This window comes from Microcebus murinus, chromosome 3, assembly GCF_040939455.1.
Source record: "Microcebus murinus isolate Inina chromosome 3, M.murinus_Inina_mat1.0, whole genome shotgun sequence".
NCBI classification, from domain to species: Eukaryota; Metazoa; Chordata; class Mammalia; order Primates; family Cheirogaleidae; genus Microcebus; species Microcebus murinus.
In genome coordinates, this window is record NC_134106.1 from 102059128 (window position 1) to 102066608 (window position 7481).

The window sequence follows — 7481 nt, forward strand, 5'->3', positions numbered from 1 at the left end:
CACAGCCCTTTACCATTAAGTGAAATTATCCTCAGTAACCGAGAGGGTGGGAGACCCAGGTTGCCCCCTAATATCGCAACACAGTCCCTTATCTTTTTCTCTAGGAAAAAGATCTCTATCTTTTTCTCTCTCTTTTTCTCACAGAACCTTATCTTTTTCTCTAGTCATCTTTTGTTCTCATTTCATGTTTCTGCTGAATTCTGTCACTTGCATCTCACTTCCAGAAGCTACTTCTTTTTCTTTAACTCACATCAACCCACATGGATGTAGGTGGGGGACTTCAATAGCAGAGAAAGAATTAAAAGGGTGGAGGAGTTAGGGCGAAGGCAAAGGAAATATGAGGTTAGGGAGTGGCCAGCACATGGCTGGTATAGGGAATGAACAAGTGGGGAGATTCTAGAAAATTTGTCTTTTTAGTCATAGAAACGAGATAGATTTAGATTTTCACAGCTATCCCTCTCTACTCTGATTATGATTTTATTTATGATTTTATTATTGAAAATTTTGAGTAAAGAGCTGCTTGGGTTTTCTGTATGATCCCTCCTTGGGGGCAATGAACAAGATAGTAATTGGTGACAAGAGTGGAGTGATTCACAGCTAACACCCTCACTGGCTTGTCTCCCACCTAATGGTGGGTGAGTGGACCCACGTGGGGAGAAAATCTGGTTGGAAAGACTGCATGGCTCCTTCCTTCTCTTCTCCTTCCTTCCATCCCAGATATGTCTATTCCAAGAGTCTGTTCCACAAGTTTCACCATCCATAACTGGTTCTTGTAGCCCGGAAGGTAAAGTGAAAGTTTTGCAAGAGTATAACTCTCTTAAAGTGACTCAGAAAGAAAATTTCTTTTATCTCAGGGCATAATGGTACTGTCATTTACATACAAACTCACTGCAGTTTTGAAAATATTAAATGCGACTAGAAGGTAAGATTCAAGCTTGGATAAATGTCACAAAGGCATCTTCATGAGAAAAAAAATAAAAAGACCAAACTGCAATGATGCAATAAGACAAGACAAAGGAAAAGGAGACAACAAAGATTTCTCAAGGACAACGTTTGTCTGCAGTTTCTTTGATAAACTTTAAGCTGAAGATAAGAGAAAGGATTGTGTATGTGGCTGGTGGCTCCTTCACATTACATTGCCACCTCCAGACTTCAGTGTATTCACTCTCTGTGTACACATGTGATTGCTTTTGGAGTTCCTTTTCTAACAGAAGGGACAGCTGCAACACCCAGCTGATGACTCAAAAGTCTTCCAGAGCAGAGTGAGGGCATACGCAGTCTTTTCCTTTGTGGCTCTTTGTGGAGTATGCTGCTATTTGCACGTTTGCCTCCAGCTACCGGAGAAATAACTAATATTCCTCCAGGACATCGCAGCCCCTCTGTTCAGACATTTACCATAGTGTTTGACACTTTGCACTGTAGTATTTATCTCCCTGCTTGATCTCTCCCATAAAGTTTGCACTTTTTAGAGGAAGGGACTCTGTCTTGTTTGTCCAGCATCCTCAGAGCTTTGCATACCACTTGGCAGACTGCAGGTGCTCAAGAAATATTTGCTAGAGGAATGAATGAATGAATAAATGCATGAATGAAAGAAGTAATATATGTGTCACATGTTGAACATAACTTTGGGAACTAAAAATGCAACAATCCCTGCACTGCCAAAAAATAACCCCAAACCAAACATATAACAGGACTTTGATGTCTAATGTTTTAAGTTGATTTAAAAATTCCTGAGAGTAGCTGATTAATTTTATCAGGTATGAATTTTGTTAGACTACTAGCATCAGAGAGGCAACTACAAGGGCTTAAACAAATTGGGGGTTAATTTTCTTCTGTAAAAATAAAATCCAAAGTCAGGGAGTCTACACCAGCTAGAGCTTCGTGAACTCACCAGGGACCCAGATTCTTTCTCTCTTTCTGTTCTAATCTATCCTGAGCGTGTGTTTTCCATTGTCAAGGTTACTAGGAGGCTGCTGGAAATCTGGCTCGTACATCTGCATTGAGGCTGAAATTCATCTTGTCAGCTTCCAGTTCTGCTCTGTTTCAGCAAGAGGAATTTTCAAAGCCTGGGTGGAGCAGAGTCTTCAACCTGGGCCACTGCTCCCTGCCGTTCCTTCTGGGCCTCAGAAGTCACATGGAATCAAGACCAGATCCTTACTAATACACATCTCCTCCCCGCAGGACCACCAGAGTGCTAACTTCCATGCTTGTGCTGGGGAGCTTGGTTACCCGGCATGCTTGCCTTCAGTCTGGACAGATTCTGGGATGCAATTTACTCTCCAGAGCCCCACTGAGGGTTCCGACTGAGGCTGGGATTTGGCCAGAAGTTGTATCCTTGCTTGGCTTCTCCCTTCGCCTAATCTCTCATCAGTTTCTCCTGGAAGCTCTTTCTTAATAAAGTGCTCACACGTGAATCCTTGTGTTAGGGTTTGTTTCTGGTGAACCTGGCCTGAGATAATGTTTGCTTAGGAAAAGTCAAAAAGGGGTTCAAGGTCAAGCAAGAGTAATCTGCACCCTAAGACAGTCTCTCTGCCTGGAGAAGGCATGTGCACTTGCTGAGGAGAGAGGAGCAGGGCTCACTTTTGCTAAACCTTGTGTGGCCTGTGTTGGTGACGAACCCCTACTCCTGGCTGGGGGCCTCTGGTCTCTGCCTTTGCGGAGACCCTTGGCTACTGGTCCTTCGATGAGGTCCTGATGGCTTTGCTTTAGGCCTTCCATGTGGATCCTGCCATGTGAATGAGGATGCTCTGAACAATAACGGTCCCTGCCACCAAGATGTTATATTTCATATCTCTTGGCCTGGCTTCAGCAGTGAGAGCCTATTGTGTACCTGTAAAAAATAGTTGCACGGATCAAAATAAACATTTAGGAACCAGTAAGGTCACAACACCCTGTCCTCACTCACATTTCAGGCCCCAAACTAGGCACACCTGTATACCAGAAGTTTCAGCAAGTCTATGAAGAATTTGTTGCCCCATTCTTATGCTTTGTCTATTTCCTGCTGTTGCTGGCTCATGCATTGGAAGTTAACTGTCCCTGAATTGCATGTATTCCCTCCCAGGGCTGTATGCATTTCCTGCCTGGGGTCCTGCCCCAGCCAGCTATAGAGCAGGAAGGAGTAGAGGAGATTGCATGCTTTCCAAAAGTGCTCAGTCACAAGGAGGGCTTGGATTGGGGTGTGGGGACCTGCCTGGCCAATTGTCCTCCCAAATTTACCAGTCAGATGGGTCATTCCATGCCCCTTCCCACGGGTATGAACTGAGTGGATTTGCTAATAGAGAGAGCCCAGGAGCTCTGTACCCATGGTGTGCCCTACAACATGGAAGCAAGCATGAGGAGTGGGAAACAAATATTCCTCCTTACATTAGCTAACGGAATTTTATTTTGTTTTGTTTTATTTTTTCAGAGACAAGCAATCTCACTTATTGCTCAGGCTGGTCTTGAACTACTGGGCTCAAGTTGAGATAGGCAATCAGCAGACCCTGCTCAACATAGAGTCATAAGCCCTCAACCCAGGTCTCTGATAAAACAGTAGACAGCAGAGAAATCTGCCCAAACCCACTGGAGCTCAGGTAACAATAGGAAACAATCTCAAGTTACCCTCACTGCTCATTACAGGCTGGTGGTAACTAATTAGTACGCTAAAATGGACTCGCACCAGCGCCATGACAGTTTACAAATGCCATGGCAACTCCGAGAAATTGCCCCATGTGGTTTACATGGGAGGAGTCCCCTCGTCTTGGAGACTCCCTAGTTTCTTCTCCCAAGAAACTCAGAGGACAATTCTCCTTTTGGTTAACACGCAGGCAAGAGATAAGCCTAAAAACAGGCAGCCAGCAGCACACAAACGCTGCCTTGTCTATGGAGCTGTCGCTTTTCTTTTTCTTTTTTCCCCTTTATCTCAGCAAAACTTGCTTTTGCCCTACTTTGTTGGCTGGCTCTTGAATTCTTTCTTGTGCACAGCCAAAGCCCCACTTGGCCTTGAAGCGACCCTAGTTGTAGGGCCCACTTTTTCCTGTATCAAAGTGAGAGATCCTCCTACCTCAGCCTCCCAAAGTGCTGGGATTGCAGGTGGGAGCTACCACGCCTGGCCCGAATTTCAAGGTCTCTATGCTCCTCCATGACCACATGCTTCAGGGGATGTCCCAGCCCTAGGCCAGCCAGAGCTGAGAATGGGTTTGATCTAAGCCAATCATGTTGGTCCTATTCTAGCTAACTATGATTGGTTTAGGAAGATGGAGGGGGACGAAGACAACCTCCGCCACCCTCCACAGCCACTGACAGCATTAAATCCTTCTTTTGAGCTGAATATATATTTCTATTGATATATACACATTTTTCCATTTCTATGTTACTATTATGCTTTTGTTAGTTCATGTCAAACTTATGTGAAACTAATACCCCTACATCAATTTTATGCCAAAGTTTATTAAACCAGATTACTGTCTTCCATAATAATGTCCATGGTTTTCTGAACAAAATTCAGAAATTCTTTCTTCAACTTCACAATACACTAAAAGAGAGTGAAATCTGCTGCTGTACACCTGTTTGGTAACTGTCAGAATTTCAGTTCCAGAAAAACAGAATTGTGTGGATTGTGAGTCACTCCTGCTGGGGATAATTAGGAAGAAAGGAAGTGGGGAGTTGGGAATAGAACCGGGAGGTAAAGCAGATGGCAGAGGAAGGATAGAGAGTTTTGTGGTGAATCCTTGGGGAGACAAAGGAAAATGAAGCACAGTAAACTCAGAAGGGTATTCAGGTGACATCTGTGAGGAGGAGTTGAGGAGCTGGGAGCTGAGATGTGAGAGAGAGGATTTGATATATCTGTGATCCGGAGACGGGGTAGGAAGCATCTTCTGAGTCATGCAATCAAGAAGGCATTGATCATTTGAATGTGGAACCAGGCAAGGAAAAAAATAAATAGAATTTACAAGCACTGCACTTAAATTTTAAGAAACTCTCAAAAGTTTTAAGCAACAATAGTAAATGGAAATTAATATTATAGTATCCATAGTACTAATCGATATTTATAATGTCTTTATTGTTTTATTTTTGTGAATACAAAATGTACTTCAAGGGACTTTCATAGGTGCAATTCTGGTTTCACTTTGTTAAATTCTATTTTTAATATTAATATTAATTTTCCAACCTTAAAATCTCTGGCAACAAGGATTTTCTGAACTTTAATTGTGAGTTTGATAAGGGACGACAATATATTTACATGTATCTCTGCTAAATCTCCTCTTGTTAGAGTCAAGACAGATTGACTTGAGCACTCAAACCTTTGCATAGAAAAAAACCGTATCATACACAGAGTAGAAAATCAAACAACAGGCTGGCAGAGAATGTCTGCAACACGTATGAACGGCAAGGGTTAACCTCTCTGATCTGCAAAAACTCTTTCACACCGTCAAGGAAAAGTCAGACAGCTCAACTGAAAATGCGGTAAAAGGCATGAATGAGCAACTCGCAGTAAATATGCAAACGTGAAAAGCCAGTAAACATGAAAAGCTGCTCAGCGTCTTTAGTAATCACGAAAATGCAAAGGAAAAGGATGAGGTACTTGTATTGGTCAGCAGACCAGCGAAAGTTGAAAAAGTTGTGCTACGAACTAAATGTTTGTGTCTCTCCCACCCCCAAGTGCACACGCTGAAGCCTGAATACCCAACGTGCGTGAGAGCAGGAGAGGTGGGGCCTCTGCGAGGTAATAAGTCACGAGGGGGGAGCCCTTATGAACGGGACTGGCGCCCTCACGAGGGGGTGAAGAGACCAGCACTCTCACTTCTCCACGTGAGGATACAAGGAGGAGAAACCGTCCTCGCCAGCACCCCACCACGCTGCCACCCTGATTCTCCAGAACTGTGAGGATAAATTTCTGTTGTTTATAACCCACTCATTCCACGGTACTTTGTTATAGCAGCCTGAACTAAGAGAGTTGGGAACAATTGGTGAGGATGTGGAGAAAGGGGACCTCTCATACATTGCTGGTGGAATTAGGAATTGCCATTTACTGTTGAAAAGGTATTTATTAAAAAGATGAGCGTAAATCCTTTGACCCAGAAGTCTCTCTTCAGGCAATTGATCCCACAGTAATACAAGTAAACAGTAACTAAGGACACGTGTACAAAGTTGTTTACTGCAACACTTTTGCAATGGGAAAAACTTGGAAGCTTCCTGAATGCTCATTGTTTAGGGGGTAGATGAATGAATTACGGGACATCCATAGTATGGAAACTCAATGAGTTGTTAAAAATAGTCATATGTTTCTGGAAAATATTTTGCAAGTTGTTCCTAGATTGCTCTTGATCCAGATATTTGCATAACTTACTCCCTTATTTTCTTCAAGTCTTTCTTCAAATATCACCCTATCAGCAGGGCCTTTCTAGATTTATTTAAAATCATCACCTGCACCACTCTATTCCCCAGCCTTGTTTTATTTTTCTAGGTAATACTTACAACTACCTGATTTTTTTGTTATAGATCTGCATTTGTTGGTTGATTGCTAGACTAGACTCTCCTACTAGAACAAAAGCTTCATGTGGGCAGGGACTTGGGAGATTTTGTTCACCACCCATTGGCTGGTGCCTGGCACATAAAAGGTTCTCAATAACTTTTTCCCCATGAATGAATCTATAATATTGGCTGGGAAAAATGTTTCTTTCATTTTCCTTCCACTCATGCTGCTCCTGAGAGCATTCCTCAATAAACTTCCCGCTAGTCTCCATCTCAAAGTTTGCTTTCCTGGGAACCTAACCTGCACACACACATATATTGAGAATTTGTCTTTTTTTAAATATAAAAGTGCAATAATATATTTTTGTCTGCATCTGGTTGCTAATCTGAAGGATTATCTTAGTTCTAGAACTTTCTATGGGCTTGGCCAACACCTTGGTTGAGACTGAATCATAAAGCAGCCTCCCCATGTGTCTAACACTGCTTCCTTCCCTTTCCTTCTACAATTCTTGGCTTATTTGGAGCAATATAAACCTTAATCTCACATCCATTCTGTCTAGTTTGGAGGAAATCAGTAAGCTGATGCTTTCTTCCCTTATCAGCTTTCTGGTTTCCACCTACAAATAACATTCATAAGTCACTATCAGCCCTATTCTCTCATTCCACCTTAATTTTTGCTAAGGTCTCTTTCTTTCATGGAATTAGGGGCAGCAGGTATGGGAAAATTGAGCCAAATCTGAGACAGGTTAATAAAGAGATTACATTGATTTTCTACTCTCCCTGATTTTCCTCTTCTTTCTCCTGGTGTGGGAGGCCCTAGATCCAATTTGAAACCGCTGGGGTATAAAGTAAAATGTGGAGGGTGATGTAGGAGGGGGAAGAGTGCTAAAGGAAGGCCAAGACCATGCTCAGCTTAGGTGGACACAGGTGGATGGCCACCCATTCTTACAGATGGCTCTATTTTATTTCCCTATCAACAAGCACTCAAACCAGAGGAGGAAATGCAATACCTACATTCTCTATGATGT